This window comes from Peromyscus maniculatus, chromosome 2 (assembly GCF_049852395.1).
Source record: "Peromyscus maniculatus bairdii isolate BWxNUB_F1_BW_parent chromosome 2, HU_Pman_BW_mat_3.1, whole genome shotgun sequence".
NCBI classification, from domain to species: domain Eukaryota; kingdom Metazoa; phylum Chordata; class Mammalia; order Rodentia; family Cricetidae; genus Peromyscus; species Peromyscus maniculatus.
This window is the reverse complement of record NC_134853.1, coordinates 34,475,077-34,497,507: the sequence shown is the minus strand read 5'-3', so window position 1 is coordinate 34,497,507 and position 22,431 is coordinate 34,475,077. Positions and strand designations below refer to the sequence as shown.

General features: G+C 39.7%; 1 protein-coding gene across 4 annotated transcripts in view; it reads right to left on the bottom strand.

Moving 5' to 3' along the window:
- Window positions 1-22,431, bottom strand: part of Tox (thymocyte selection associated high mobility group box) — a 310,327-nt gene that overhangs the window by 248,516 nt on the left and 39,380 nt on the right. Inside the window, exon 1 of one of the 4 annotated variants that reach the window (XM_076563937.1) lies at window positions 4,750-16,576. The exons of the other annotated variants lie outside the window; for them this stretch is intronic. The gene's annotated coding sequence lies outside the window, so the exon portion shown is untranslated. Of the gene's footprint in view, window positions 1-4,749; window positions 16,577-22,431 lie in introns of those variants that run through there. 4 annotated transcript variants of the gene reach the window in all.

Below are 22,431 nucleotides of genomic sequence, written 5' to 3'. Positions count from 1 at the left end.
CTTACATCTAAAATATTTCTTTGAAATCCATATGGCAATAAAACTAATGAGAATTATGACTTCGAATGGATGCTTGTTGACAATTCTTAGATGAAGAAACATCATTTATATGATCAAATCAACCATTGTTGAGGTAAGTGATTAAAATTTTGTTCAGTTATTTTACTTAATGTGCAAATATGTTCTCTTATGTTGTCTAAGCTATTCAATATTAAAATCAAAATATCATAAGGAAAATTCAAGATTTCCTTTTCTCTTTCAATCTCTTAATGTGTGATAATAAAAAAATTGTTATTTCCCATTGAACTATAATGATCTCCCATCCCTGGCAAATAGATCAACAGAACACATGCTCTATTTGCCCAGTCTGCTCTGCCCTCTGTCTCTCTCTATTTGTCTCTCTGTCTCTGTTTCTATCTCTCTTTCTTTCTCTCCCTCTTGCACACACACACACACACACACACACACACACACACACGTACATGCACGTGCACACATTCATAGTATTGCCTCTAGAATCACAGTAGGTTTGTCTGAGAAATATATTGGTCTGTGTCAACTAGAAAAAAAAACCATAAAACATAATCTTGACTGTTGTTTCATTCCTTTTATAAGACCAATAATTCAGTTGTCTGATATCCAGAAATGCCGTCTTTACAGCACTGTCTGTTCCGTACTGACATTTTTATACCATTTTTTTCTGTAAGTGTCATGTATTTCAAACAGTGTTGTGGGAAGAGTTATTGCCCAGGACTCCCTGCATTCCTAATGGAATCTGGAAAATGTGGAGCAATGCATACATGGTATTGAGAACACGTGCTCAGTGTTTCAGGCTTTGGACCTGATCATGAGCTTTGATATATTCAAGTGCTCAATGTATTCCACTGAAAGGCAAAACAAAAGGATTTCCTAATGATGATTTGGATAACAGTTTTCTTAGAATTATAGTTATCCGAAACCAAGCAGTACTCTCACCTGCTCTACGTAAATTGAAATGCGATTCTACAGTTTAAAAAGAGTCTCCGTAGTTTGTGTTTTCAGAAGGAAGACGAGGAACAGCTGTATTGAGCACCACTCTAACTCTGCATTTGAAGCCTAGGACAAATTTTAACTATTTTGGGTGGAAATCAAAGAATGATGGGACAGTGGCAAGTTTAATCACTTGAACTAACTTGAAAATCTCCCACTCAGTGTTCATGGCTCAATATATGAAGACAAATGCCCCAACCATCTAATAAACTACCACATGTTAAAGCTACAAATTCACAACAGAAAAAATACTTTAATTATTAACCAAATGATTATATTGTAATACCAATAAATAATTTATGCTATGATTATGTCTACTATAAACAAGTCATGAATAGGCATGAGGACAGGGATCATTAGCATACAAGGATCATCCTGATCTTTGCTTCCCCTCCTTCTGGCAGAAGAAAACATTTTTACTTGCAGGTCAAGTTCAAAGCCTCTTCCAGTTTTCTACATGATAAACCTGCTTTCCTTTGCCCTGACCATCTATCTTAGAGTATGCTGCAAACTGCTTCTGTGATTTGTATCATGTAACTTAAAAATGTCAGGATCAGGATTCAATAATTAAAAGGCAAGAAAACTTGAGTTTGGTATTAAAACTCTTACTGAGACAAATATATGGTTTCAGAAATATATTTAGCAACACTTCCAAGAACAATAAAAAAAAGGTAGTTCTGAGAATCTCTTAAAGGCTAGCCCATTATAACTTTGAAAAAGGAAGTTTCCTCACCACAAACCAAATACATTCCTCTAAATGTACACTGTCTCATAAATTACACAAATGTTCTCTGCCATGTACCACTAGCCACCACACCTCAGACAGAAAAAGAATGAGGCAGAAACAGAGAATGAAAAAAATGAAGAACGAGCAGAGAGAGAGAGATTGAGAGAGAGAGGGAGGGAGGGAGGGAGGGAGGGAGGGAGGGAGGGAGGGAGGGAGAGAAAAGGAGCAGGGAAGGAACAGAGGGGGAGACTAATCTAGCTGCCTTCATTTTCAGCTTGCACTTTCCCAGGCTCTCTTCTCAGAGCTCACGTCCTCAGTTGTCTGTCTTACTCTGAACTCCATCCTGGAACTGAAGCTGCAGCAGGCTGGCTATACTATCAAAGGGAGAGGGCCGCTCAGATCAGCGCAGACAGCCACGGGGGACAAGTTCTTACAAACCAACAGGAACCTACTCTTGGATCCCCACCAGCTTGTGGGGACCCAAGGAAGGCTTTTCACTGTGTGTCCCCTCAAAGACAACGTTTTCTCATACCTGGGCTTACAAGGAAAGTCCAAGGTCTCCCAAGTGTCACCGTCTCTTCAGTTTGGCCTGTTATCACCTTGCAAATGCCGAGTTCTAGCTAATGAGAAAGATGGCAGTCCTTACTAGAAGGTGAGGATTTCTACTCTGCTAAGATGGGTGAGTGAGCTTTTGAGCCTACAACCAAAGGAAGAGAAAGAGAAGTGGAGCCCCTCTGGACGGGAAGTTCTTCTCTTGTTAAAGGTGCCATTAGGAGCAGGGGGTGTGGTGGGATGGTTGTGATAGTCCTACCTGACATCATAGTCAAAACTAAATCCATTGAAGAGTTAAATATTCTAAAGTCAAAAGTAAAACCACCACAGTAGAAAGTGCTTTAGTTTCACAGTGCAGGAGGCCTTCCTAAGCATAACACACAGCTCTACAGAGCTGTGTTTCTTTCTCAAACCCACACGCTGGATCTACAATTATTATAGTACTCACTGGCTTTATAAGGACTTTCTAATCACCAGCCTGCAACTCTAACCAGCCTACAGGGAGCAACATCCCAGGGTTGAAGGCCAATGTCTTTAAACTGCCAGCAGAAACATCCAGGTCAGCCTGTATGTTTCTTGAAAAAGCTTAAAGTAACCTCAGTGTTACAACCTGAACTCACAGCAGTTTGTCTGCCAGAAAACATAGAGCGGATAGTGAAAATGAATAATTTTAAGTGTTCTCCCAAACCAATGACCGCCAAAACTATTTCAACACAATTATATAGAAGCAATGAGGAGACTGTTGAGTAAAATGTCTGAGACTAAAGTTCTTCTATGCTGGGTTTTCAGTGTCCTTAGAATTGAAGGTATGTGACAGTCAACTTATGACTCTGACAAGAAAAATGCTCTTTGTGAATACTGCTATTCTGTTATTTTCTGACTTAAAACTAAAGTGTATTTTGTGCAGAAACAAGAAAAAATGTTCTGGCATATACCATTCACTACATGAAGGACCTGCACATAAGTGCAGAATTTCCAACCCTACTATATCAACAGGAAAGCCACATCCAACTGATTCTGAAAGTGTCAGAACAAGAAGACAAGCAAGCATGCTATGTGATTCTTAGTGAGGAGCAACAAGGAAAAGTGAGAGCCAGGCATCTGTTGGGCAGCAGATTAAGCTTCCCCAGTTCAACTACCCATGCCAGGAGAGCTGAGGAGGTCTGCACATGTCTGCAAAAGCATGAGGAATCTGAAGGACAGACAATATATACATTGCCAGACCTAGCCTTAGCTAAGGACAGAGTCTGAATGTTACCCATAAGGAAGAGGGGGAAAGATGGATTCTGACTTGTAAGCGAAGTTGTTAACCAGTAAGTTTATATTTTTAAAAATTCAGAGGAAGTATTCAGCATAAAATGAAAACCACCACATAAAACTTGATATTTGTAATCAGCTATCTTGTAAAAATAATCCCCTACAGATATCTAGCCTCTGGCCCTACAATGAGCTCTCTCCACAAGCATTGCTCATACACAAGAGAGATGCTTCATGACGCACAATGCACATGTGGACTGTAGGAATAGAGGTCATGTGTGAAAGGGAAAGAAAAGCCGTGTCTGGCACACCAGAGTAAGCATTAATACCTAGTGTTTCACTTAATACTCACAACACACACCTGAGGTTAAGAGGTATCGAATAGCTTGCCAAAAAGAAAACTGTAGAACTCTAGAACCTATGTCTGAATACAAGTAAATAACTTCTCAATCTCTGTCTCCCCTCGCCTTGTATATGTGCCTCAGTCTCTCTGTCCCCAACACCTATCTCTTCATTTCTCCATACAGTACTCATGTGCATAACAGTATGCATATGAATAACATATACTTAAATATTATAAATGTAAATGCTGAAACAAAATGCACCTTGCATGGTAGAATTACTTATTTTTTGGTTTCAGTTTTCACATTTTCTGCAAGCAATATGAAGTACTTGAATAATCAGCTACTTCTCCAAGATCTGTAAGACCTAAATCATGGAACTGGAAGCTTGAAGTGCTTTATCATCTAACATTACTATGAACACTGTCTTTTTGAGTAATAATGATTATAAGAGGCAACAATTCTTTTCAGTCCTTTGAGTCACCCTGCTGGATACAGAGTTCACATAGAACTTCTAGTTCTAATTCGAGTCAAAAACAGAAGAAGGAATTTGTCACTGGAGAAGACCCACAGGATGTCCTAGAACATGCACTACAGTTTACTCTCCGCTCCACGGGATAGAAAGTCTAGGCTGTAGATGGAAAATAATACACTCCTTTTTTGCAGACTGATTTGTGCATTATGTGCCTATTTTTCATATAATAAATGACATATGCCAGAAAACATCTTATCCTTAATTTTTATACAGGAAAGAATATCTGACTTCATAGATTCCATTTTTTCTACATCAGAAAAACAGTGACTGAGCAGCTGAGTACATCATCTCATGTCAGCGAAGTTTACCTGTAGTGGGTCCACTGAGAGGAACAGAATGTTCCAGAGCTGCTGAAAGTGGCAGTGGCATTTGAAAGCCAGGGCAGCTGTCTCCTGGAGACCCACCTACCATGGCCTTCTGAGAGCCAAGCCTGGGGAAGAGCTTTCTGGTAGCAAGAAACACCTCCCAGGAAGCCATTCTCTTTTCAGTACCATCACCTTTTACCAAAGGAACTTTCAGTGGACACAAGTACATGAAGGTATAAAATCGGTACAGAAGTTAAACGTTTACTCATAAGAAGTCATGTATTAACTTTAGAACAACCCATTGATGTGCACAGAGTTCTAATGATTAATGATGAAAACTATTCTGCCTTCTAGTGAGATGGAAGTGCTGACTTACTGTTACATAGAGTTAAATCTTAGGAGGCTGGAGACATGGTTCAGCAATTAAAGGCTCATGCACTCTTGGAGAGGACCTGAGTTTGGGTTCTAGTACTCACAATGACAGGCTCACAATTTTCTGTAATTCCAGATCTAGAGGATCTGACACTTTTTTCTTGCCTTTGTGCACACACACACACACACACACACACACACACACACACACACAATTTTTAAAATAAGTACTTTTTTAAAGATTTAAATTTTGAGCTAAGAACATGACTCAGCCAGTTAAAAGCCTGCCGCACAAACATGAGTACCTGAGTTCTGATCCCCAGCATGCCTAAAGGGCCGAGTACAGTGCTACATGTCTGTAACCCCGGACCTGGGAGAGCAGAGACAGGTAGACCTGTGAACCTCACTGACCAGCCAACCCAGTCAAACTGCTGAGCTCCAAGTTCAATGAGACAGCCTTCTCAAAAATAGAGGAGAGTGAGAAAGGAAGACACTTTACATTGACCTTTGGCCTCCACAGCCATGTACATACCCAGATACTCACATGTACACATGCTCGTACTGACAGAAACAGATAACCATAACACACACAGAAAACAAACAACAACAACAAAAAAAAAAAACCTTTGGCTGGAGTTTTGTTATTGAAGGATGTGGAGCATCTTCAATGGGTTTTGAGCCAATCAGTATTTTGATTTTATAATCACCAGTGCTGAGAATGCTATGAAAAATGGCAGAAGTGTATTTAAGTCTATTTCTGAAACTATTGGAAATTCTGCCATAACCCCAAGCCAAAGTCCACTCAATGATTTTTTAGTGCAATTCTCCCAGAAGGAGGTAAGCATGCCCCCTGGCACCGTTCTCTCCACTGCCATTGGCCCAAACGGCTGTTATCTGACAAGAGCATTCTGTACCCAGGAGACTTCTGTCTGTCTGTTTGCAATTAACAAAAATCAGGCAAGTATGCAACCAGTGAGCTACACCCCAACGCTTCCTTTAACTTTTACCTTGAGATGGGAGTTCCACTATACTATCCAGGCTGGCCTTGAACCCACTCTGTGGCCCAAGGAGGAATTGAATTTAAGGCACCTTCTAACTGCCTATAATTATAGGTCTACACCATAATGCTCAGCCTTTTTACTTAAGTATCCATTAAGAGTGCAAGTTTTCTTGTGTATGTAAGGGGTGCGGTGGGGAGGCGTGCCCACATGTGTATGGAGGCCATAGGTCATTATCTACCTTCTTTTCCAAGACAGGGCCAGGGTCTCCTATTGGTCTGGATCTCACCAATGGAGCTATAGGAGCTCCCCTGCAAACCCCAGAGATTTTTTTTTCTACCTCCCAAGTTCTGATATTATAATAAACACTACAATATCCATTTTCTTTACCTGGGTCCTGGGGTTGAACTCAGCTCCTCATGCTTTCAAGACAAACACTTTAGCAACTGAACTGTGGTCCCAGCCCTTGATAAAGAATTTTAATAGAACTCATGGTATCTTTGTGATAATCAGTGCTGTCATTTTGTCTTGCTGGTCAAGCACACCTTGACGGCCGAGGTCTAAGCAACTACCTGGAACTTTCTAAAGAATGAGAAACCAAGACGATAAAGCATTCCTTAACAGTAGGAAGGATCTGAATTCATCTTGGTCCATGTGGTACAGAGTAGTTCTGCTGTTTGTTTAAAGAAGAGGTAACAGTGTTTGAAACCAATACTTGGCATCAATAAAAATGCAAGTAGGGGCCAGGTGACTGTGGAAGGAATTGTTTTCCTTGTGGTGGATGTAGCTTGGTGATTGCACCGGCCTAGCCAGGTGAGGCCTGGAGTTAGAATACTAGTATGAACACAAAACAAAAACAACAAAGGAATTATTTCCCCAAAACAACACCACCAACAAAGTACCAGAAAGCATCATCGCTTCCCATTTCTATTTTTCTACAATAAAATGTAATTCCTTTTGAGGAGCCAAAGCAAGTGGAGCTCTTTAATGTTCAACTAGAGAGCATTTGCACTTCCTGCCTCAGGGTTGGGAAGCAAACATTTAGCTGAAGGGAAAAGAGGAAACCTTTCCCTGTTTTAAAATTACTTTATGGAGAAAAGCCATGTATTTAGTAGAGATGCTGAATGGAAAATGAAAAAAAAAAAAAAAAACAACTAGTAACACACGTTCCTCCTCAAACATTATCAATGCTAGCATTGTTTCTTAAATGTCCATACACAGCTCTACTGTCAAATAAGATAACGTGGGTTTATATCATTATTCAAGAAAGGAATTCCGTATCAGGCTGCCCATATTTCAGTGCAGAAGGATTCCATTATTTGTCAAGCAAAACACATTACTCTTAGGAAAACAGAAAAGTTGACCTTGGCAAAGAGTTAGTGAAACTGTTCCCTCTTGATTTTCCTCCGTGTATAGTGGGGGAGTGCACATTTTCTGCTGCTCTGAGGCATTGTTTCACAAAGAACTTTTGATATTTTGGCCAGAACTGAGTAGAGAAGACAGAGCTCACATCAGTGTTAGGAAGCCTGAATTCTTATCTCCACCCTTATGTCACACTGTAAAGCATCTTTTAAGAAGGAAAATCATTTAGACATTTGTAACAAGTGAGTCCTGGGTCCATGTGTCCTGACCCTTTATGAGTTCCCTTGGTCTGCCACAGTTCTGCTTCTTTCCCATAAACTGACAAATTTAAAAACACATTTGTTCTTTGACAGAACTCTAAATCCATATAGCTCTTGCCCACTTTATTGACATATTGTCTTGAAAAGTTTCTCTCAGGTGGCATGACCACTGTTTTTTATAATAATCAGCAACCCAGTGTTTCATTCTAAAGTCTAAGCAAAATTGTGAGTCTGTCGATGGAATTCTCATGCCAGGCTCCACACACTTACTTTTCCTACCTTTTTTTTTTTCTGCTCTTCTCTCTCTAGCTTCCAGGTCTGCTAATGTTCTTGACATTAGCACTTTGTGTGATTATCATAACATAGAAAGAAAATGTTTTGAGGACCAGTACTATGTTTGAAGCAATCAGCATGCTTTGTAATCCATCTCTTTGGAAACATCATCAGTTAGAAAATTCCACTATGCTTAGTTATCAGTAAGGAAACTAAGTCTCATATCTATGGCTCAATAGTAAGTTATCAATTGCATCATGCTTATCATTCTTCATATTTTATGTTATTAATAATGAAAAATCTAAACATTCAGAATCATCCACATAACTAGAGATCATCTCTCCTGTTGAGAGAAAAAACATGTAATTGAAAAAATGCAATAGGATTTTTATGCTGAGTATTTTTTGTGAATCTACTTAAAATCTTCAATAAAGCTGCATCTTTTTGGATTTACTGAGAAATGAGTCAGCAAAGATTACAGGAAATCACCAAGAGATTATACAGTAAGAACGATAAATTGTCAACAGTGCAAAAATAGAAGATGAAAACAGAAGCTTTTTTTTTTTCAAAAGTGCAAACCAAATCTGTGCTGGAGTGTGAATGTGTCTATCTGTGCATAAAAACCTGGTATGAAATGACTGGTTCTAGTTTTTATCAATGGTGAGTGCCTCTGCTTCTAAATAATCAGTGAGGATCACTGGCGATAAATGCAACCAAAGCGACTAGTACTGATTGCTGTGGTGGAAGCATTTGATAAAAAGACCTCATAAGCAGCAGTGCCCACAACCAGCTCGTTTAGCTTCTGTGAGTAGAGACACACATTGTATCTCTAAAAGATTAAGTTCAGTAATGGTTTAGTAATTACCTGGCATTTCCTCTCTTTGATGGTCAACCTTTCCGAAATTTCCTTACCCCAATATTTAAATAAAATTTAAAAATGTTTATGTGCAAAAATCCCCTCCCTTCCCCTACCTCAGAGTCCTTTACCACTAGTGAAAGCTCACCTGGCCTTTGTTTTTCATGGGTTTCAGTTTGAGGCCGAATGACTGGGTAAGGACAAGAGCTATTGGAATGAAGCCCATGGTCACCTCACACTGTATACTATGCCATACAAATCTAGACCACAAGAACTCAGAAGGTCTAGAATTACCACCCTTTGAACATCACTGAGGAAGAGGAAGGTAGAACAGGACAGAAAAGATCCTGCTCTGGCCTGTGCCTTGCACGGGGGCTCAAGAAACCTAGCTAAACAGCCAATCAGCTAATAGCTAATCTATTTTTATGCTCTACAGATTCTGGCTTTATTTTCTTATTTCAGGTTTCTTTTAAATTTTGCTTCAATATTTGCTTTCAGTTTTATTAATTCAGAAACTTGTTTGGATGAATACTTTTCCTAAACAAGTCTAGTAGGCAGCCCCAGGGCAGCAGTATTTCAGGGCCTCCAGCATGCCTCTAAGCCCAGAAAAAAAAATCTGTCCCACTTCCAAAGGATCCTCCTTGAACAGAAGAGAAAGATTCTATCAAAACTTAAATCCAAGTCAAGGAGAAAGTGATAGTAATGATTTCAGTGTAACCCCCACCCCCACCCGGCCTCTGTCACACTGCATTTCTGCCTCCTCTTCCTGCTTCTGGCTCAATCATATACATCCTCATCTATTTCACCGCACTCCACCATGGATCTTTTCTGGTGTTCCATTGATGCAAATATTCTCACCAAATATCTTGAGAAAACTGGGAGATTTCAGATAAGACAAAGATATTCTCCCTTAAGAATTAAAGTTAAGAAGATGGGCTGGGAATATGGCTCAATGGCTTAATGCTTGCCTACCATGGATAAGGCTTTTTTTTTTATTGCAAACATCTATTTATTTTATAAACTTAAGATATTTTAAATTTTTTCTTTATTAAGAATTTTTCTATTCACTCCACATTCTATCCACAACCCCCTCCTCCCTCCTCCAACACCCCCAGCCCTCTTTCCCAAGCCACCCCACAACCCCACATCCCCCAAATCAAGGTCTCCCATGGAGAGTCAGCAGAGCCCAGCACACTGAGCCTAGGCAGGTCCAAGCCCCTTCCCACTGCACCAAGGATGTGCAAGGTGTCACACCATGGGAATAGGACGAGGCAGGGTGCCGGGGAGGCTCTTAGGACTCTACAAGGTTGACCCCACCTGGGTCTGCTGGCAGTGGTCCAGAAGGTGCCTGGACTGGTCAACTCTGGATAAGGCTCTTAACAAAAGCTAAAGTCTGAGTTAGCTGTTTGAAACCTGGGACTTATGCAGGGACGCTTGGCTCAATCTGGGAGGAGGGGACTGGACCTGCCTGGACTGAGTCTATCAGGTCGATCCCAGTCCTGGGGGAGACCTTGATCTGGAGGAGGTGGGAATGGGGGATGGGCTGGGGGGAAGGGGAGGGGGGCAGGAAGGGAGAGAACAAGGGAATCTGTGGCTATTATGTAGAACTGAATAGTATTGTAAAATAAAAAAAAGAAACAAAAAAAAAAGCTAAAGTCAAGAAGGTGCAATGTGCAAGCTGGAAATTAAAAAGCTAGACAATGAGAGGAAGTGGGTGATGGCAAGAAGAGTGAAAAGGAAGAGGGACTCAATACCCCGGAGGTTATGGAATCCTTCTTTCTTAGGGACTTAGAGAATGAATACAACCATGCCAAGGAGCTGGGGAGAATAGGCCAAATACAACGGCTTCAGGAGAAAACATTAAGACTGGGTGCAGGATGGTGGCTTGAAAGAAAAATACTCAGGGAAGCAAAGTAATTAGCCCGTGTCATAAAAATAAGACTGAGCACACACATTTTATCCCAACACTTTCAGTGGCAAAGGAAGGCAGACTTTTGTAAGTTCAAGTTCATCTGGTCTACATAGTGAGTTCTGGGACAGTCAGGGTTACATAATGAGAATTCTGTACAAAAAGAAAAAAAAAGAAAGAAAAAGGAAAAAGAACAGAAGCAAGATACGATCATAATTGGGGTTTAATAAATCAGAGAGTATTAAGTTCAGACGCTGCAGGAGAGTAACGGCGATGGCCTCTGCTTCACGCTGTGTGGGCCGGCGTTCTTGGAGGCAGCTGTTAGTCACTCTATTGAGACAACTTACAGCGTTATTGTGGACAGGTTGTCTTCTCCATTTACAAAACCAAGAACCTGTGCTAAGTGGTTAAAACAACTACAAAACTCCCCAGTCTATTACTCTTGACGAGGCAAGTCAAGGACACATTCAGATATTCATGTTTCCCCAACAATTACAAGATCATTTGCAAGAGAGATGACATGTGGGAGAGAAAAATTAAATATAAAGTCATAGAATCAAAGAAAATAACCTGATCTCGCAAGTTTTATGTCAAAGATTTTTCCTCTGGTAATATATATTAACTTTTCTAATCAATTTGATGTAGTACCTTTAAAATGAATTTAAAACCATATACATCTTTCAAAGTAAAAGTGGGGGAGTTGAAAATATAAACTCTATTTTTATATCTACTGGTTTGAGCACAAATAAGCTTCACAAATTCTGGAGAAAGATATTTTTGTATTAAGAAGCACATTTTTAGGTGATATTAATTACAGGTCTCTAGCTACTGAAAGCAGGCCTATCCCCCAATAAAAGGACCTAAAAACTAAGCATGTAGATTCTGTAAGAATCTCAAGTTTAGACAAAGAATAAAGCACTTAGACATGAGAGGATTTGCTTGTTAACTGATCCCATGAAGATAAATAGCAAATTTAAAACCCCACGAATTAACTGCTAATGACTGATTTTTCGTGTGATTCTCATATAGCAATAAAATTTGCAAAATTATCCACTGCAAATCATCAGCTGCTGGTCAGACATTTCTGACTAAGGATGGATTATGTGACTAAGGGTACATCATTTACCAATAGTGTGGCTATAGACTTCACCTCAACTGTGAAAGAGCATTCCAATTTTGTGTATCTAAACATCATACTATACACTACATGAGTGGAGGTGTCTACAGACATGTTTAAGTAAAGCAAAACAGTCTTAATTCTTTCTGCTATGATGATGCATGCAAGTGCTACCCATTCCTGGAGGACCAATGCTGTGCTGGACGTACTAGAGAATAAAAGCTTTTGGAAATGATACAGGTTTCAAGTCCTTTGACTAATTCCACTGGGATCATTCAAGAGCTTGGATGGGGGAGCTGAGGGCAAGGGAAGAGAGAATCCAGATATCACTGCTGTTGTAATTATTATGTTCCCTATGGTATGAGATACTGAAAATGAATGTTTCCTCTCTTAAAAGGATAGAGACCTTTCTTGCTGCAAAGCCATTAGCATATATAATGCACTTGTCTGGAAATCATGGCTTCTCTGTCAAGCGTGGAAGACCTTTAGGAACCTGGGTTATTGTATAACCCTGAATTATAGAAAATGCATAATTTGCAGTCCTCCAGTTTTCCAGCTTATTTAAAAGAACCAGTTTAAGCAATTTCACCTATATCTAATGGCTCAGTTCCCCCCACAACAAGTAAAAATGTTTATACTATCTTAATTCTGTACAAAATTTTTGTAAACTTACAACTGAAAAAGCATATTAAGGTATTTCATCTATGCCAGTATCTGTGAGTAGTAGTTGATAATTTAAAACCAAATTCTAGAAAGCTGTTAACACTTCTTTCAACACAAATAAACAAGTCTCTCAGAAGTCAAAATATATAAGACTCCTGAGCAGCTTACATGGTCCTAAAGCACGTAAAGTCACGGAGATTAAAGGCCACCAATGTGCACCTTCTGTATGAAGCCATCTCCTCCCTCACCTCAGAGACAGGAATTGCACCTCAGCAGAGTCTATGCTTCTTTCTGATTTCAGTTCTTTCATCCCCAAAGTGGAATAAAATAAGAATTGCTACTTCCCTTATTTGGTTTTATTTCAACCATTGTCACTTTAACATATTTTAAATAGTCTCTATAATTTTTTTTAAGTGAAAGAGCTATTCTGATGTTAATTTCGATCAATCTTCCAAACATATGATTCTGGGTTTTTAAAAGGGGCCCACTAGAGGGGCTTTTTAAAAGTGAACAAAAAAGCACCCCGAGGCTGTCCAATTCACATTTAACCTACTTACATGAAAAGGGAACTACTTTGGTTAAGAATAACTTGCGCACGCTCAGGTTCAAGCTAAACAGGCCAGCGTATTAGTGAGGGAATGAGGCAGCAAATAGCAGCTCCTTTCACACGAGCAGAAGAATACTGTGTTTATTTAAAATAGTTGGCACAAATTCTCATTTCAATTAAATTACATTTACTAAAATAACATTTTCATAATTAAAAACATGCAAAAAGTCATTTTTTCCCAAAGTGCTAACAAAAAATAATCACAGTAGCTTAAAATGGGCAAAGGGGTAAGATAATTGTTAAGAATAAATGTGACTAATTTGGGTTACAATTGCACATTAGTTCAGTGGTTTTCAGTGATTCAGAAGCCATTATCATCCTCTGTTGCTAAGTAAAGTTAATACAAATAGGTACTAAGTTTTGTTATGAATGCTTTTTTACAGGAAGTAACAGTACAAGTTCATATCTTATATTTTTTATTGCTGGTATATTACAATCACAGAATATGATCTTAGGTTAGATTAAAACAACTTGATCTGACCTCTTCCTTTTACGAATGAGGAAACTTAGATCCAGAAGTGTTAAATGCCTTGTTCTTAGTCGTTTAGCGAGTTAGAACCTGTGCTGGCACCAGACAGTTTCCACATCGCAATTCTGCAGCATGGAAACAGCCATAGCTCACAGGAGCCAGAGGAAAAACGACAAAAGAGTGTACCGTCTGTGAATTACGGGGAAATGAAATTCCACTGCAAGTCTGTTGACTGCTTCCACTCCTGCCTTTTCCTGAAAGCTCCTACGTGAGCCAAAATTCATGTTCCAATGAAAACAAAGATTACCCAGTAAATCAGGTTAAGTCTCACACACTGATAAGGCTAATAAGTGAATAACATGTCCAATATTTACCAATGGTAGTTTGAATGAGAATTTACAAAATTTTCCAAGAATAAAACAAACCTAGTGGCAAAAGCTGAATTCTTCCATGTAGACAAAGGATTGTGAAACCAGTCCAATGTTCAAGCCATCAGGAAAGGTACACAGGAAAGAAGGAGGGACATTTAAATGAGGAGGCAAAGTATACCAAACCACAAGGAAAACAGACCCACCCCTTCCTACTTGGATGTTGCTGAATGGCAGTCTTGTAGAGAGTGCAAAGCATCATATGACCTACTGGTGCCAAATAAAGTTTCCATCATTCAGAAATGACTTACAATAGTTTTATACATGCATAGCCTAAGAACTTAATGAACAAATACGTCATGGTGAAGCCTAGACAAACGGTACAAAAGGAACAGTGCTGAGCTTTCACTAGCCTCCTTCTCTATTATTAGGTCACATTCAAGCAGAAATAAGTGAAACCGTCACACAACAGTTGCTTGTTCAGAACAGATTAATAACAGAGTAAATGTTCTTGTAATCTTAACTAGCTGCAACACACACACACACACACACACACACACACACACACACACACACACACACACACACGAATAACCGAATAACAGCTACATGTTGAATCCCATAATGCTGAATATTTGCAACACTAACACAAAGAGTTGCTATGGCTTAAGTATGAAGTGGCTGCCTCCTCTGCTACCCAGTTTGCATGTCTTACAGTATTTTAAATATATTTCCCAATTCTTTGCACTGAAAGGTCCCCAATATTATTTTGGTACCAACTTCTTACTTTTGCTGCCCTGAGTAACGTTCAGTGGAATACGGTGAGAGGCCTTTTAGACTCAGAAGGACTTGACTACTGTTAAGAAAAAAAAAGCAAACAAAATTTCTCCCCAAGAGTCTAATTTGCAAATTAATTTCCTTGTTCACTGTCAGTTACTCTCAGCTTACAAGCTGGGGGGTCAACCTCATTAAGAACAAATGCTTATTGTGACTAAAATACAACAAAACCCAACCTTAATAAAAAAAAAAATAATGCTCAACATTTCATAGCATCCAACCCAAAGCAGTAAACATATCCATATTATGCAAAGCATGCTCCAGAGACCACTAATGTGCTTGGGATTATTAATAGATATTGGGGTAAAGGAGCAGAGCTTTGGAAAACATTGAGGTGTGTACCAAAATACACAAGGCCTTTTCGGCAGCCCTTGGGACTTTTAATTCTATTGCAAATCCAGAAGTGGGGGGTGGCAGAGGAGAAGTAATGTTATCACTTTTAACTTTGAAAAAACTGAAAATACAGAAAAACAACTTTTCTAGAACTCTATCTGTGTATACAAAACAAAAAACAAAGATAGACTCTAACAATTAGCCCAGTTTAAACCCAGCAATGGGCTAGGGTATGGCTCAGTGATAACACTTGCCTAGCATGCCTATGTGCAAAGTCTTGAACTTGACCCCCTCCATGGCAAAACAAACCAATATAAAATTAAAAGCCACTATAATAAAAAGCACAGAACATGACTATTTCTAAACACATTCCCTCCTTGCTTCCAAGTCTTGGAACCTTGACACAAACAGTTTCAGAAAGGTGAGCTGGCCAAAGCTGCTCAGGTAAATGGCTGAGACAGGCCATCACACCACAGTCCTGCTTCCTTCCATTACCTACAGTTGCTTCACCCATTATTAGAACCACGACAAAATTTTTTTTTAAAGATTCCTTCTTTTCTACTAATTTGTCCCTTGAAATTTTTCATACCTCTTTCTCTGGTCAAAATGTTATTATGCTTCTTTACTTTCCAAGATTATAAAACCCTTACCTATCATTTTATTTCTGGTATGAAAATGTGAGGTTATAGTAATTGTGACATAGAAAAGTAAGTAATCTAATCATGGGACTTAATCAATCACTTGTGAATATTATACAATAATAGAGTGTGCTCATGATTTTTAAAGGCTCTTTTGATTAATAAATAATAAGTAGGTGATGTTACTATAATTATCATGCATTTATAAAAATACTTCATTCTTTCCCATTTAACATTCATATAGACCTTTCATCCTTCTTTAATTTATTTATTTGTTTATTTATAGAGTTCTAGAGATCAAACATGTATGTCAGGCAAACTCACAGTGGAGCTCCACCTCCAAACCCTTGTAATATCTTTGTGTTTGTTTTCATAAACACTACAATGAATCATGCTAATTTCAGCACAAAAATTTTTTAAACTTTTTGCTTCTCATTTTTTTTGAGTTAGCATTCAAGGTAATGGGTTCAGTTGTATCACTTTTACACCTCTATGTTATTATACTTTGTTATTATTCATTCCCTTGTGCCAAAAAACAAAGACCTTTCTGCACAGAACTGAGAACTGGCATAATAAAGCATCAGTGGCTTCAGACTCCTATAGTTTTCTCATGGGAGAGAAGGTTTATAAAAGAAGAGATAGAGGATGAAAAGGGAAAGGAGGAACACAGGAAGAAAAGGGGAGAACATGATGAGAAGAAGGAGGAAATGCAAAAGAAAGGAAAAGGAAAGGCTGCTACTGCTGCTGCTGCTGCTGCTGCTGGTGATGATGAAGGTGATGATGATGATGGTGGTGAGGAGGAGGAGGAGTGCCACAAGAATAGGAAGAAAACTTTTACTAAGACCTACTTCATACTAGGCATTGCAGACATCTTCAGTTTTTGTCCGTTTAATCTTTATACAACCCTATCTTGGAAAGATCTCCCCTTTAAAGAGGAAGAAACATAGGTGTGGGCAGGTGAAACAACTTGCTACCATCACATAAATATTGGTGCTTAGCCACAAGCCCAGCTAAGTTGACTGTGAAACATGGACTTATAACCACAACACAACACTACTGTCTGCCCCGAAGAGATTCACACAAGTACCTATGAACTATGAACCCAGTGGAGTTGTATGAAGCCACTGTAGGGTCTGTAAGGCATGGTAGATAAACTTCTTGGAAGGAGGGATGTGGAAGAGTTCAGGAGAATGATCTAGATGGAGCATGGAAAAGACATTTGAGTCACAGAGGGTTGTGCATGTGGATTCAAAGGGTGGGTCCACACATGAAGGCTCCAAGGCATTCTTCCTGCTATAAGAGCTCTTGAGAAGCTGAGATTGTGCTAGGGGAGCCTGTGTGCCTGGAAACATAGTCAATGGCAGGAGGACTATATACTTGTGGGACCCAGTGCAAAACCACAGCATAGACTGAAGTGTCAACAGTAAAAAACAACCAGGAATGGCAAGTGAGACGGAAAGCTGTTCATTAACATGGAGGCATTAGTCATCTACTGAGTTTGTTGATTGCTTTCATTTTTTTATTTTTTCATTAATATGAGATAGGGTTGCCTTGAACTCACCATGTAGCTGAAGATGGCCTTGAACTCTGATCTCCCTCCTCAGCCTCTGAGTACTAGGATTGCATGTCTCTGGTATCATACCCTGCTAGTTCATTGGCTTAAGGAGGTGTTAGATGTGGAATGACTACCTTCCCTCCTAGGACCTAGCTTGGGTTTACTGTTAATGGATGTGATTCCCCACATTAGCGATTACAGAGAGGAAAGCAGCTGAACTGGGGAAAGGTTTGAACTCTGTGTTTTAAGATTCAAGGTATTCAATTACAGATGCCTGTTGGATACGGAGCTTTAGAAATGAGGTTGTAGAAAGAATGTTAGAGGCATTAGTTATGCACAGCAGTTGAAGCCACTGTTTGAGATCAATTAACATGGAAAACAACACATTTACAGAAAAGAAACCCCAAAGTGAGCCCTGGGGAAGGCTGACACTTTATAACAATGGCTAAGAACCTCACCGTTTACAAGTTATGCATATGTCAGCTTCAGAGAGACCCAGAATAGACCCTGACTTTGAGTGAAATGGGATTGGTTCACTGAGCGAAGAGGTCTTCCTAAGATAAGGACACTGGGAAGAAAAATCTAGAAAGATGTAAGATGCACCCACAGTGCATGGCATAGTGGGTAAATCCCAGCAGGGAAGGGTTCCAAAGGCAAAGTGTTCAGTGCATTTGGTGACATGGAAATCACTGTTGAACTCTGAGAATGACAAAGGCCAAATAAATCGGTAGGGTAATGAAGGGTCAACGAGGTAAAGGCATACTTCCATGAGCACCCAACCTTTCCAATGCTTGGAGGGAACTGGAAAAAGAAAAAAGAAAAAAGAAATAGAAGAGAGAGTTCAAGAGCCAGCTCAGTTCCTGTCCTTGTAGTTTCAAGATTAAAGGGACATGCACACATGCATATGATGAGAGATAAGAACATGCAGAGACCAAAGCGGGAGACACAGGCAAGAGAACACTGGCAGACTGACCAAAGTTCCCACGGATGAGAAAAGTCACTTCCTGTTGCTGTGGTAAAGATACTGACCAAAAGCACCTAGGGAGGAAATCCAAATCCCAATCTACGACAAGGGCAGCAACCCAGGTTAGGCAGGTGCACAGAGCAGGAACTGCAGCAGAGACCTTGGGGAGATGCTGCATACTGGCTTACTTGTCAGCTCACCTTCTACTACCTTTTTCACGCCTCCCAAGGCCACCTGCCCAGGGGTGGTGCCACACACAGTGGGCTGTGCCCTTCCACATCAGTAATTAATCAAGGAGGAAAAACGTACCACAGCCTTCCTTACAAGCAATCTGGTGGGGTCATCTCAAGGTTCCCTCTTTCCAAATGACTGGTTTGTGTCAAGTTGACAAAAACTAGCCAGCCCAGAAGAACACCTCTTACTCAGGTGGAAGAGCACCAGAAATGATGAACACTGGTGTGGATGGACAGGATGAGGTGTTCTGGATGGACAGGATGAGATGTTCTCAATAGACAGGATGAGGTGTTCTGGATGGACAGTATGAGGTGTTCTGGATAGACAGGATGAGATGTTCTGAATGGACAGGATGAGGTGTTCTGGATAGACAGGATGAGGTGTTCTGGATGACAGGATGAGATGTTCTGGATAGACAGGATGAGATGTTCTGGATAGACAGGATGAGGTGTTCTGGATTGACAGGATGAGGTCTTCTGGATGGACAGGATGAGATGTTCTGGATTGACAGGATGAGGTGTTCTGGATAGACAGGATGAGATGTTCTCAATAGACAGGATGAGGTGTTCTGGATAGACAAAATGAGATGTTCTGGATAGAAAGGATGAGATGTTCTGGATGACAGGATGAGGTGTTCTGGATGACAGGATGAGGTGTTCTGGATAGACAGGATGAGATGTTCTGGATGACAGGATGAGGTGTTCTGGATAGACAGGATGAGATGTTCTGGATAGACAGGATGAGATGTTCTGGATGGACAGGATGAGATGTTCTGGCTATAAGGCTGGCTCTTTCTCATGCAGCATATTTGTAGCCCTTTTGGGAAATGAGGAGGCGAGTGTACCATTAAGTTTTGAAAAGTGATAAAATTGTGCAGTTAATCTTGAAGTGAATGGGAAAAGTGGTTGATGTTGTCACAAAATTATGTACTAAACAAAGGTTTTTAAAACCTTATATGAAAAGTAAATTGCAGATAAAGGTAGAATATCTTTCAACATAGAGAGCTGTTCCCAATCTCTCACACAGCTCTACAGCCACACATGGGAACCATTATCAACTACCTACCAATTTCGATTTGTTAGATACATACACACATACATGCACATATGTGTATATATATGGATGTATTTCCATGTATACACACACACACACACACACACACACACACACACACACACACACACACACACACACACACACTCTTTGTGCCTTTCAGTGATTATGAGGAAAGTCCACAGACATGACAATAGCTTGTAAAGGGAAGGCAAGTTTAATGTCTGCTCCACTGGGAAGAGTGGAGCAAACCACTTTGGTCTCAATGCTGATACTCAGTGCACTCATGAGTGGAAACACTCCCTCAGTTTCATGAGCAGCAAAACACATGTCAGCTGCTTGGGTCTTAGAAACAGAACAGTTTGCAAAGCTTCCTGTGAAACACTCCAGTCTGATGTCTTCCCCCTCAGAGAGAGGATGCTCTACTCTCAATTAATTGTTCAGTTGTCAAGTTCCAATAGCAGCTGGCTTTAGTTATGCTTTAATTGAAAAGATGCTGCAGTTGTAAGAAAAAGGTATTAAAAAACTATTTAGAATATACAGAAAAGCAAGTGATAAGATTAGAGACAAAGACTAAAATCCCTCGGTAGGAGACAGCCATGCAAATGTTCAATTAGGGAAACAAGAGTGAACAGACATGAGCAGTCACCTATGAGAAGCACCCAGGAAGGGGGCTGGCTGGGACTGCGTATGCAGAGGCTTGCTGTCCAGGCATCGGTTGGATAGTGGTGTCCATCTCCTGAGGGATTTCGTCAGATCATTTACTCTGTCATGCTGTGGTGAGGTTCTGAGAAACTATGGCCTGTGAAGACCAATCTGGACAGCTTAGGAACGTAAAATCCCAGTTGTTCTGTAACTTCCTTTCTTTTTTTTTTTTTAATTTTCACATAACACCTTCAAATGGAGTATTATGCAATACTCAGATAATTTTGTGATGTGATTAAATAAATGAGATTAAATGAGAATAAATAAGTTTTTTTTTAAAAAAAAAAACAAAACCTGGACTTTCATTTTTTTAGAGACCAGAGTTTCCTCTGAGTTTTTAGATTCTTCCTTTTACCCAGCCAAAATCCACTGTCATTCAAGGATCCATTTTTCTTATCTTGCAAGTGCATGAATAAATAGATCTGTATGCTATCCAAAGATGAAAGCAAGATTTCTGCATTGCTAATCAATGCAAGAATGCTTGTTAGGATTGTATCATTCCTTGACTGGCAAGTCATACTGACCTGGGCATAAAATATGGTGCACTGATGTTACTTTGTACATTGTTCCTGTGAGACTCTGTTTCCTTTTCTAAGCACTTAGTAGAGGTTTGCCACTGATGGACTCTAGTAGATCAATAGTGTCAACCACAAAACATAGGAAGGAATCCAGCTAAAAATTAAGGCCAGTGGAAGATGACACTTAATTGCCAGGTGGTGGTGGCACACACCTTTAATCCCAGCACTTAGAAGGCAGAGGCAGGCAAATCTCTGTGAGTTCAAGGCCAGCTTGGTCTACAAAGAGAGTTCCAGGACAGCCAGGTCTATTAAACAAAGAAATCCTGCCTCAAAAACAAAAACAAACAACAACCAAAATAAGAAGCTGACTCTTCAGGGCCAAGGCTGTAACTCAGTGGTAGAGCATATGTCTAACACACACAAGGTCCTGAGCTCAATCCCCAGCACTAAAACCACTGTGAAATAATGATATGCACATCTTATGCCAATCATCAGGAAAGAGCTCAGGGACTTGGTGCTTACCCTCTTGCTCTGCACAGAGTGACAAAGGTACACACCACACAAATGTGAAGATACAAAAATCCACATAGACCATGATACTATCTTTCCTAGCTATAGTATCTTAGGTTTGAAAACATGACAGAGCATTTTTGTCATTTCCCACCTAAAATTATTTGCAATTCGTCCATTTTTATGTCACAGTTATGTCAAGTGCCCAAAATTTAATAATATTTTAAACAGAAAAAAAATCTATTACTGACACCATCTAAAAACTTGTAGTAATTTTATTTTCTGTTCACATTTTCATTAAGCTTCCTATTACTTTTCACTTGACATTTATTTAACTCCATTGTTGAACTCTAATACATGTATTTATAATACTGGATATCTATGTAATTATGCTAACCTACACTAAAAATGTGTGTGGGCAACTACTTGAAAATAGTTTTATGAACAAGTAACTCATCTGTCATGGCTCTCCTCTAAATGCTTAGGAAGATCATGGCTACTGTGAAGCTAAAGGCAAACCATTCCCCTTGAGAGCATACACACTGCCCATCTTTTACTTCACTTTATTTTATGTTATTTTACTTCATTTAATTTTTATGGCATGCTGGAGATGGAACTCCAGGCCTCCTACATGCAAGCATACTCAGAAAAAATGCTTCTCAAACATGAAAAGGCTGCTCACCGCACCCTTGTCCTGTGCCTTTTTTTTTTTTTTTTTTTTTTAATGGGACTCATCCCAGCATAGTGACAAACTGGAGTCGAATTCTGAACTGAAGTTTCAAACACCCAAAGCCTTCAACCTTACACCTGGAGACATGCACAGCTTTATAGTGCTCTTTATCAATTTAAAAGAAGTTTGAAACATCTCAGGCATCAGCATTATTACCTTGCTAAGACTGTGCGACCCACACACTTACCAAATCCCTTTGTTATGTCATAGCAACCCTGAGAAAAGCCTGAAGTCAGGAGGGGATTGGAGCACAACAACAATGTCATGTGTCCAATACATACATATATATACCAGCTCTGCAGCTGCCACTAAAGGTTGATTTCACTAAATCTCACTCTATTTCTAAATAAGACT